Genomic DNA, 12,142 nt, shown 5'->3' on the forward strand with positions numbered 1-12,142 from the left:
CGAATCCCATACTTTGTTCTTGCACTTATGTGAATGTCGGTGACCACTCCCCAGTTTTCCCACTTACACCCTCCACCTCATCACCTTCCACCTTAACTCTCATTTCCCCCTATTTTCCATTTCTCGGATTCACTCTGTGAGCTCTTAGGTCTACTTAAACATGTGAGGGTGCAAATGACGGACACAAATTTGTTACAAGAACAAAACCATCATGTCATATAAATATAAATATATATAGCGAGTTTCTTTAGAAATCTCATTTTTTAAAAAATTATTAACATCATCACCCGTCCGGCTCGGGTACAACCCTTCCCAACACCATTCATCAAGATCAACACTTTTTCACACTTATATTTTTCATGCATGCAATCAAAACTAAAAAGTTATAAGAACTCATATACTAGGAATATAACATTTAAGAATAACAACTTTATTTGCATGTACTATCGCATAAAAAAGAACGTTAAAAAGAGAGCATCAGTTAAAGTACCACTTTTACCTTTCTTGCTGAATTGGTATCCTTCAATTTACATTTGCATCATTTTCATGGCCAACAATACATCATCCACATTTATTAATGCAATGATATGTAAATAAAAGCATAAGCTTAAAAATGAAGTATTATAATTGAAAGAATACGAAAATTACTTTTTTTCCCAGTGTTTGAAATACTAGGGTGTTTAAGAAAAAACTTTTAACACAAACTGTTCGGTTTACACGGTTTATCAGTTTAGCCCAATTTGAAACTTGTAAGATTAGAATTGACCATTTAAAAAGTTTTTATATAAATAAGGGGTTTTTTTTTTCATATTTGGAATTTATGGTTATGTATATGTATTACATACATAAACCATCTTGAAGAAACACTAACCGGACCCCAGGCAGATTACGGATAACCTGGGGGTTAGATAGATGTTTCCCACGAGGGGTTAGATCCGGCAAAGATGGTTCTTCTGATAACCTGCAAAACAGACACCGTGAGCTTGTCACTGAGAAGGGGGGGTTCCTCCTTGTGACCACCCTCCGGCGTGAGAATCAGACTAGATTGCTCTTTAAATATAAATGTATATTAAGAGATTGCTAGAGCAGATATCAGGTATAATATGATGATAATATGATAAGATATGATAAGATGAGATGATCATACCATTTGGGGTATTTATAGCCGAAGGTAGGTTTCCAAGGAGGTGTGGCCTGCTGAATAGTATTCCTGTTCTACCAACTGTGGCCTACGCACGTGCCCTGCTGGTAGTTGGTGGGTAGGCAGCGGCTGATAGTGACCAGGCCTACTGTGTACTATTCCTTTTCCACCAACTGCCGGCTATGCACGTGGTATGACAGGAGTTGGTGAGTAGGCAGCGGCTAATAGTGACATACAGTACAGGAGCATGCTGCTCGCCATACTGTTGTCAATAAGCTGTCGTATCTTTAGTCAGATCTTTTGCCCATACCTCGTCAGGTACAGTACAGAAGATCTTCCCTTATCGTACGGACTGGCTTTTGGGCTGGAGTATTCCCCCTCCCGCCTTTGTGCGGGATTGTTCCCGGCTTTGCTCATTCCTTCAGGTGACACTGAGTGAGAGCTAAGTGCCTTGTGCGTGTAGCCTTGCTGCGCGAGTGGCCTTCCCTGATGGCTTGTATCCGCAGCTGCGGGAACAGGCAGAGTCCTTCACCATTGGGAGGCATTTCCTGCGGGAACAGCTTGCGTACTGCGCGTAAGGACGTCACGTCTCTGAGCATGGTGGGTCCTGCGGATCCAGTTGGTTTCTGCGCAGATGTCCCTCTTCAAGGTGAGTCTTGCGGGTCCAACTGGGCTCTGCTGGGACCTACCTCTTCAAGTCCCCCCAGTCCAATGTTCTTCTCATGAGTGTTTAATAAAGTGAGGTGAACTTTTGGACTTAAGCAAAGGGTTTTGAAAAGGGTTTTTTAAGGTTTTCCATGGGGATTCTTCCCGCGGAAGTCCTTGTCACTTGCAGAAATTCCCGACTTTCCTGCTTGATCTTTGGGTATGCTGCGTGTAGGTCTGTAACCTCCTCGCAAGTCAGGAGCGTTGAGTCCCACTTAAGTGGATTCTCCATGAGGTTTTGGTAGTTTTGAACATAGTGATCAATTATGTTAAAACCACCAATTCCATCCTGGAGCTTCAAACCACGTAGTTCTTGACGTTCCCGCTATGCGGGGATGTTATTTCCGTTTCCGCAAACATTGCCCAGAAGATCCTTCTTGGTTTCAATTCCCTGCGGAGCGCTAGGTATGTGAAGGGTTTTGCCTTAACACTGTACCCGCGCTCGTCTTACGGTTACTTTACTTCCAAGGTATTCCTGGCGTCCATTCCCTGCGGGTGCTAGGTATGTGAAGGGTTTTGCCTTAACACTGTACCCGCACCCGTCTATAGTTACTTGGTTGCCAAGGTATTCTTGGCTTCAATTCCCTGCGGGTGCTAGGTATGTGAAGGGTTTTGCCTTAACACTGTACCCGCATCCGTCTTACGGTTACTTGGTTGCCAAGGTATTCTTGGCTTCAATTCCCTGCGGGTGCTAGGTATGTGAAGGGCTTTGCCTTAACACTGTACCCGCATCCGTCTTACGGTTACTTGGTTGCCAAGGTAAGGGGTATTTTCCCACTTACTTTTGAATCTTTTTGAATTTTGAAATTCGAAGAGTTGGTGAAAGGATAAGAACAGTCCAAACCTCTGAAACGTCGTGCGACGGTTTCTTCTGACTGTGTCAGGACGTGCAGGAAGTTATGGTGACGTGACAGTACATGATCATTCCAGACGCCTTTTCAGGCGCGTGGGCGCGATTTTTCGGGCGCGTGGCCGCGAAATTACTGGTACGCGTCCTTTCAACAGCTGTTGCCAGCTTGCTTTTTGCCACATGTCATAGTTTCATTGCACCTTCGATTTCTCTCTCTTCCGCATTAAATTCATCGCATTAATTGCGATTAGTATATAAAGGGGGAGAGGGTTCTTTGTAATCCACACTTTCACTCTTCTCTTCATCTTTAAAACGTTTTCCGGCGAATACTCATCTTTTCAGTCGAGTCATTCCCTTGAAATCGTTTTCTTCTGTCAGCTGCAAGATGTCTTCTCGTGATCTCGAATCTACAGCCCAGGAGGCTGGGGTGTTCGCCGATGACAAGAGTACTGCTGGCGAGTGCCAGTGTGCCCTGCCTGTCGATCTGTATCAGTACGTCGTCAGGAAGTTCATGCTCGAGTCTCTCGAGCCTGAGTTTCCTGAACCCCATCAGACGGTGTACTATGCCCCCAGAGGCAAGATCGGGGTATATGCTGCATTCTTTGTTTATGGGAATCTTAGGTTCCCATTGACAAAGTTTGTGTACCGTGTCCTGGAGAGGCACGGTGTGCACCTGACCGAGGTGCACCCGATGGCGATTGCCAAGATTCGGCACTTCGAGTGGGTGTGCCGGATTCTGGGCATTGAGCCCTATGTTGACCGCCTGATGACCTTCTACTCTTGGAGGTGCATCCAGGGGTGGTATACGCTGATAACCCGGATTAAGGGTTTGAAGATTTGCGCAACCGAGCGCAGTCTTCGCTCGTGGAAGCGGGAGTTCTTCTACATCTCCGCTCGCGCCATCCCCCTTGCCATGAAATTCAAGAATGGGCAAGCACTTCCCAGCCTTCACGCCTCCAACTACCAGGAGGCGGAATGGTTTTCGAAGATATCCCGAGTCCAATCTCCGGTTTACCGGTTTGCGGAGTCCGGGATGGTGATGCTCGGGATGAGCCGGATGTGGAAGGATGCGGATGCGCGAAAGATCCCGATCGTCCTCGAATACGGTTTGAACTATGTTCCTTACGGTATGCTCTGTTTCTTTTTGTTGATTTAGAATTTCTTCTAACTTCTTTCCTGTTTATTTCAGAGGGGAACGACTTGCAGTCGCTCCTGTACCCGCGGGAGGCTGACGGTCCCGCTCGGATGGGTACTCGCGCTCTAGACGAGAACGAGTTGCCCATCCTAGAACAAACGGCGGATCGGTTCGTGGAGGTCTACCCGCTAGGCCACGAGATCCTGAGCGCCAGGCGGCCAGGTAAGGCGCTATTCAACCCTCGACCCCTCAATGTTGAAACCTCTGCTGGAATTCCTCTAATCGTATGTTCTGATGAGGAATCCGCAGATGGTCCTCCGTTGGTGCGGAAGAAGAAGGCTGCCGGCGGGAAGGGGAAGGAGAAGGTGGCCTCCACTGCCGATCCGGTGCCTCGGTCTGATTCGGAGACCGAGAGCTAAGAGGTGGCGCGGAATCCCGGTGGTGATAAGACCACCGCTCCGGAGGCTGCGACTGTCACCTCCGGAGAGCCCAGGAAGACGACGGTGAGCGGCGAAAAGAGGCCGGCTCCATCGGGTTCGTCCCCGCCTCTCCGTACCTTTAGGCTCAAGAAAACCCGTAAGTACAAACTTCCTTTATCTTTAACTTCATAGTTTTCCATCATTAATACTTATCTTCTTTATGCAGGCGTGGATGTTGACGCATTCCAGGGTGGAGCGCAGAGGAGTACCCCTCCGCCCATGACGGTAGGCTTGGTCAGCCTACCTGAGGCGACGACCCAGGCGGCTGCGCCTGCGCCTGCTTCCGCTGGTTCAGTTGCTCACTCCTTTGAGCCGACTGTTCCAGCTGTTATGACGTCACCGCCGGCTGTGAGTGCCATTTTTACCGCATCTTTCACCGAGCCGGCGGTTACTTTTGCTGCGGATTCCGCAGCGGCGGCCGCGGCGGCCTTTACCATGCCTCCTCCGTCATCGGCAACGACGGCCGATCCTTCAGGTATGCATGGGGCTTATCGCCAACCTCTGCCTCCTTCCCATCTGCCTGACCTCTTGGATGGATTTCCTTTGGGTTCAGGTGATGGGTTTGGCGGCTATCGGCCTGTTATTGACCCTACAGGTGCGTAGGGTTCTTTTGGCCTATTTTATATTTTTCTATCATCTTTTCCTAACTGCTCTTTGTTTTTTTTTGCAGTGTCGGATTCCAATGAAGTGTATGTTCCACGATGGAACATCCGCCGAGGAACAACCCTTCGCACACCTGTGGAGTGCGTGGAGTGGGCTCGTCACGCTGCTCCCAGTGGTGCGTTGGGGGAAGCCATGGCTAGCTACCAGGAGGGTAGGCTAAGCAATGAGCTTCGGGTTCTCCTGGCCCGGATGCAGCCGCGCGTCGAGCTGCTTTGTCGTGAGAACGACAAGTTAAAAGCAGCTCGCCTTCAGGAAGTAGCTCAGGCGCGGGCTGTCCGGGAGGAGAATAGGAGGCTCTCCGCCGCGGCTGCGGAGAAGGAGAAGGCGTTCAAGGCCCTTGAAGTTGAGGTTCAGGGCCGTCTCGAGGCCCGTTCCAAGGTTGCCCAAGCTGTTAATGAACAGCTTCGGCTGGCTAAGGAAACTGCTAGGAATGCAACTGAAAGGGCCACCAAGGCTGAAGCTGTTGCTGAGCCTCTACGCGTGGAGAATGAAGAGCTTAAAGCCAAATTAGAGGCTCTCCAGCAGGCTCATGATGCCTTGGCGATGGAAGACGCCAAAAAGCTCCAAGAGATCTTGGACCAGAGGGGGGTGCTTGACCACACTGAGCGGAAGCTAAAGGGCGTCGAAGAGGCTGCGGCTAAAGAAGTGTTGCTTGCCAACCTTAATAAAAGTGAAGCCGAACGCGCCCGTAACGAAGCTCAAGCTGCCCTGCAGGAGGCTCTGGTTGCCAAGGAATGGCTTCTTCGAGAAGCGTTGTCTCAGGTATGTTTAGCTTCATATCTTCACGCTTTTCTTTGTAAATAGAAAAGGTTTTGACACTTGTATATTTTCTTTTTTGTAGGTTGTGCATCGAGTCTTCACGGAGATGTCTTATGACGATGCTATGAGCGCAGCCCTCAACGCTTCTCACGAGGATGGGGAAAAGGCCGGTTTCCTGCTTGGTCTAGGGTTCGTTGAGAAAGGCATCCCGCCTTCCAACTTCCCTTTATTTGTAGTAGATACTGAAGCTGTATACGACCAAGCAGTGAATCAGTATGCCGCCTTCCCGCATCCGGTGGTGGAGAAGGTAAACGAAGTTGCTGCTGCTGATGATGGGCTAGCTATCCTTAAAGCTTTCCTTGAACTACCACGCTCTACTGATGGTGTTGGTCCAAGTGGAAGTGGCCCTGAAGCTTGATCCTGAAGATCCCTTCCCACTGCTATGATAGATTTAGCTTGTATAGATTTATTTTCTTGTAGGCGGGTAGTTACCCGGCCATTCTTGTAATGAATCATTGTGAAATATAAATCTTTGTGCGGGTAAGACCGCTATTTTCTCTGGATTCCTTGCTTTATAAATGTTATGACTTGCATACTTTAGTTTAAATTAGCAATTTTCCAAGTGTAGAATAAGTTAACCTCTGAACGTGGTAGATAATAGGTTGAAGTTTTGCTTCCTCTTTCGTGATTGTGCGGGTAGGACCGTCACTTGCACATAGTAGGATGGCTAAACTTTACCTTCATCTAACCTGCGTGTAGGTTTTCCTCATCCTTTTGTTAGAAATTCTCTTTTGAATAAGTTTTCCGTTCGACGCGCGGTTGTCGATAGGTTCGGTTTCCTCTCATGATTTGTGCGGTTAGGACCGGCACTTTCATTTAGTTGACCAAAGTTTACCTATGACTAACCTGCGTGAAGGTTTGCCGTTTTTTGGGTTTATGCGGGTTTTGCCGCCTTCCCCACGCAACGACTTTCCACGCAATTATGCGGTGAAAACCGGCATATTCGTGTTGAATAAATTAACCGTTCGACGCGCGGTTGTTAATAGGTTAGTGTTCAGTCTCCTCTCATGATTCATGCGGATATAGACCGGCACTTTCATTTAGTGGGATGACTGAACTTTTCCCCTTCAACTGACCTGCGTGAAGGTTTGCCGTTTTTTGGGTTTATGCGGGTTTTGCCGCCTTCCCCACGCAACGACTTTCCACGTAATTATGCGGTGAAAACCGGCATATTCGTGTTCAATAAATTAACCGTTCGACGCGCGGTTGTTAATAGGTTAGTGTTCAGTCTCCTCTCATGATTCATGCGGATAGACCGGCACTTTCATTTAGTGGGATGACTGAACTTTTCCCCTTCAACTGACCTGCGTGAAGGTTTGCCGTTTTTTGGGTTTATGCGGGTTTTGCCGCCTTCCCCATGCAACGACTTTCCACGTAATTATGCGGTGAAAACCGGCATATTCGTGTTCAAAGTTCATAAAGTATAAATGTAAAATCATCAGCGTCGATGTTCTAAGGAGAATCATTTCCATTAGAAGTGGCTCTGGGCCTTTTCTTTACAAATTTGGAATTGATCTACATGCAAACTGTGTAATTGAGCTCCCTTCCATGTTGGGATGGGAGTGCCATCGAGCCGATATGCACCTGGTTCGGGATCTCGTTGTTTGCGCAGTATGTAGTCTCCAACATTGAAGCTGCAATTTTATTCGTGTTTTCCCCAAGTGGGGTTCTACACGCATCAGCCTGCTCAGCGTTCATTGCGCCACGAGGTGCGCGAGCGTCCCATCTCTGACAAATGCTTCGACCATGTCCTTTACGTCTATGCATTCTTCAGTGTTGTGGCCTTTTGTCCTGTGAAAGTCACAGTATTTGCTCCGATCAGCATTGTGACGATGTCGGATTATTGGAGGCTTTGGCCATGGGAGCTCCTCAGTGGCGAATATCTCGGTGACGCTTTTGGTGAGTGGCGTCCATCTGGAGTTCTGGTTTGACTGTACGTTATCCCTTCCGCCTAACCGATGTTGCAAGCCGGATGAGGTGTCAAAGTTTACCCTTGACTGCCAAATGCCTAGCTTCCGCTTTTTGTTTAATCGGGCGGTAAGGACGTTGTCTTCTCTTGTTTTCTGGGTGTAGAGGTTTGTGCTCTGTGGGAGATCTCTACCCAGTTGCCTCTCAGTTTCCGCAAAGCGTTTAGCTGCTGTCATGATGGCATCCCATGTGGATGGCATGCCATCTTTACCCGTTAAGGTGCGGATGAGCTCTGGGTCGTTCGCGCCCTGAATAAAAGCAGCGCGAACAAGATCTTCGCTAATGTTACCCAGACTTAGCTTCTTTGAGTTGAAGCGAGTGATGAAGTCTGGCAAAGATTCATCTTCCTCTCTAATGCATTTGAGGATTGTCCATTGCTCTTCGGTATACTTTCGTTGTTGGCTGAAGTGTTGGCTAAACTTCTGTTGGAAGTCTGCCCAGTCGTAGATGTGGTTGACCGGTAGACGATCGAACCACGCTCTAGCTGGCCCAACAAGCGTCATTTGGAACATGTAACACCACGTAGGTTCCGTCTAATTGCTGACGGTTGCCCCCGCTATGAATCTGTTCAAATGATCGTCTGGGTCAGATATACCATCATATGTGCCTATGTTGGACATTTGTTTGGCACTTTTTGGGGCGATTGCTTCCGCAATGTCCCTTGCAAATTTGGACGTTCCCGCATTTGCCACAGTCGGTCTGAATGTTTTGGAGAAGTCACGTGGACTTCCACCTGTGTTTTTTGGTTTGAAGGCTTCTCCAAAACGCCTTCTCGGTTGGGAGTCCGTTTCCTTACGCTTCCCTTTTACCCTATGGCGAGGGTTCGCGTCGGTGTCGGATTCCTCCGAGTCATCGTCCAAGTATTCTTCGAATTCGTCAGCCTGTTGGACGGAACGCAAGCGTTCGTCCAACTCAGCTTGGAATTCCTTCTGTCGTGCCTCCGCCCATGCCTTAACTTCATCTAGTGTTTGGCGGGGGAGTCTTGTTCGTTTCTCTAACTGGGTATCGGTGAATCCCAGTGAGCGATTATTTACTGCACTTGCCCCAGCTTGGGTAACTGGGGTAGTGTTCGTGAAATTTACTGCACTTGTCCCACGGATGGCGCCAATGAAGAAACACTAACCGGACCCCGGGCAGATTACGGATAACCTGGGGGTTAGATAGATGTTTCCCACGAGGGGTTAGATCCGGCAAAGATGGTTCTTCTGATAACCTGCAAAACAGACACCGTGAGCTTGTCACTGAGAAGGGGGGGGGGGTTCCTCCTTGTGACCACCCTCCGGCGTGAGAATCAGACTAGATTGCTCTTTAAATATAAATGTATATTAAGAGATTGCTAGAGCAGATATCAGGTATAATATGATGATAATATGATAAGATATGATAAGATGAGATGATCATACCATTTGGGGTATTTATAGCCGAAGGTAGGTTTCCAAGGAGGTGTGGCCTGCTGAATAGTATTCCTGTTCTACCAACTGTGGCCTACGCACGTGCCCTGCTGGTAGTTGGTGGGTAGGCAGCGGCTGATAGTGACCAGGCCTACTGTGTACTATTCCTTTTCCACCAACTGCCGGCTATGCACGTGGTATGACAGGAGTTGGTGAGTAGGCAGCGGCTAATAGTGACATACAGTACAGGAGCATGCTGCTCGCCATACTGTTGTCAATAAGCTGTCGTATCTTTAGTCAGATCTTTTGCCCATACCTCGTCAGGTACAGTACAGAAGATCTTCCCTTATCGTACGGACTGGCTTTTGGGCGGGAGTATTCCCCCTCCCGCCTTTGTGCGGGATTGTTCCCGGCTTTGCTCATTCCTTCAGGTGACACTGAGTGAGAGCTAAGTGCCTTGTGCGTGTAGCCTTGCTGCGCGGGTGGCCTTCCCTGATGGCTTGTATCCGCAGCTGCGGGAACAGGCAGAGTCCTTCACCATTGGGAGGCATTTCCTGCGGGAACAGCTTGCGTACTGCGCGTAAGGACGTCACGTCTCTGAGCATGGTGGGTCCTACGGATCCAGTTGGTTTCTGCGCAGATGTCCCTCTTCAAGGTGAGTCTTGCGGGTCCAACTGGGCTCTGCTGGGACCTACCTCTTCACATCTTCATCATGGTTAAAAAGTCACAATACAAACTAATGATTTTGAAAAAAAAAAAGTTTTAAGGCAAAATTGAACGTTAAACAGCTAAAACAGTCATCAAATCCAACCGGTTTAAACAACTCTTTCTTAAAGTATTAGTTCGTGTTTTAAATTTCATCAAAACCAGTTGAAAACGCATATTAAATAAAACTTGAAAACATTGACTTATAAATATGGGTGCAAACAAGTCAAGTTACTCAAATCTTCTCGAGCTCAGATCAATAAAAAAAAAGCTTAGAATGAACCGAGCTGCTCAAGAGCCATTTGAGCTTTGGCCGATAAGAAAGCTCGAAATGAGCCGAGCCTGAAATAAAGTCTGTTTAGTTATTGATCCTGAGCTCGAGTCTTGTATGAGAAGCTCACTTAGACTCGTTAAACCTTAACAAACCTTGTGTGTTTATTTTAGCTCCTTTGGACATCTATGTATAAGTTTCCCAATGCATGGTCAAGCTTGATCCAAGCTTTGGCTCGTTTAAAGTTTTTCTCAAAATATATAAAAAGAATCTAATACATATACAATTTATCTGATAAATAATAAAAGAATCAAACCCGAGCTTGAAAAAACAAATCACTTACCAAACTCAAACTTTATAAAAAGAGCTAGAAACAAGTCGAGCTTGGGCTCAGAACATTTACAATTCTACTTATAAAGACAAAATTTAAAAACACATATGAAATAAACTCAAGAGGGTGTTTGTAATCCCTCATTTAACCTTCTTATAACTTATACGAGTCATAAGTTAAAAAGTTATAACTTATGATTTATCCATTCAAAACCTTAACTTTTCCAAACACCTTATAACTTATAAGTTAAAAGAGATAAAATAAGCAGTCCCAAACACCCCTAAATTACGAGATAAAATAACCCAATGAGCTAGCTATGGAGTGTTAAGGGAGAGAGTGAGAGACTTGGTGTTTCATGTGACACAGGTTTAATTCTTGTCCCCTAATATTTAGTTTCAAATGCACCAGGTGATGATGGGAGACTAGGCGAGTAAGTGACTTTCACTAGTTGGATCCTTGAATTAAATAAGTTTTATCTCACTGTACTGTCGTGCTTTTGCCCAAGTGTTCACAGGCGTTGGCCTTAGATAAGGGTTTTCTCGGATATGATGAATTTAGCCAGTAACCAATTTGAAGGATTTGTCGACCGTTAAATGAACATAACATGTAAAGACAAAAGAAGATAACTGAATAACAATTATGCAAATATCTAAAGCTGCCTCCCTTTGGCCAATGATCGACAATAGACAAAAAAAAATATCAAGGTTGCTGCACTTATCGTCGCCAGAATGACGGCCAACGATAGTGCAAGCAACCACCCGATGAAGAAACCTGTCAACGGGGTCCCACATGGATGACTCAACCAATGCATTGGAGTGAATCCCATCAGCAAACTGCTCCCAAAACTGCCTTAGATGAACCTCGGGTAACCAGAACTCCCGATCCTGCCCAACCCGCAACACATAACCTCGGATGCTCTAAATAAAGGCCAAAGTCTGAACCTCCGCCTGTGTATAAAATCCGGTAGCAAATAACCAGTTTGAAGGATTTGTCGACTTTAAACAAAACATAACATGTAAAGACAAAAGAAGATAAATGAATAATAATTATGCAAATATTTAGAGCTGGCCTCCCTCTAGCCATTAATCGACAATAGACAAAAAGGATCAAGGTTGTTGCACTTATCGTGACCAGAATGACGGCCAACGCTGGTGCAGGCAACCACCCGATGAAGATACCTGTCGACGGAGTGCCGCATGGATGACTCAACCACTACACTGGAGTGGCCCCCGTCAGCAAACTGCTCCCAGAATTGGCTCAGATGAACCTCACATAACCAGAACCCCATATCTAGCTGGGCCCACAACACATAACCTCGGATGCTCTGAATAAAGGACGAGGTCTGAACCTCCGCCCGTGTATAAAATCCTGTAGCAACTACAAAATCCGGAACTGACATCTCATATGTACGTCGGCCGAGAGCAAAGAAAACAACATACGACTCAGCAAAATCAATAGCCAATTTGAATGATTTGTCGACCGTTAAACAAAACATATAACATGTAAAACAAAAGAAGATAAGTGAATAATAATAATATGCAAATATCTAAAGTCTAAACCATAGAAAACAAGTTCCTTTATTACATTACAAATGGCGGATATCACTAGAACGAACAAACGAAAACAACGTCTATGATCTATCTTCTATCTCCATCCTTCAATCCACACTCCACCATTACTGGCC

The sequence above is a fragment of the Bidens hawaiensis genome, unplaced genomic scaffold, assembly GCF_021521415.1.
Source record: "Bidens hawaiensis isolate Kalapana, Puna unplaced genomic scaffold, B.hawaiensis_p1.1 tig00009086_1, whole genome shotgun sequence".
NCBI classification, from domain to species: Eukaryota; Viridiplantae; Streptophyta; class Magnoliopsida; order Asterales; family Asteraceae; genus Bidens; species Bidens hawaiensis.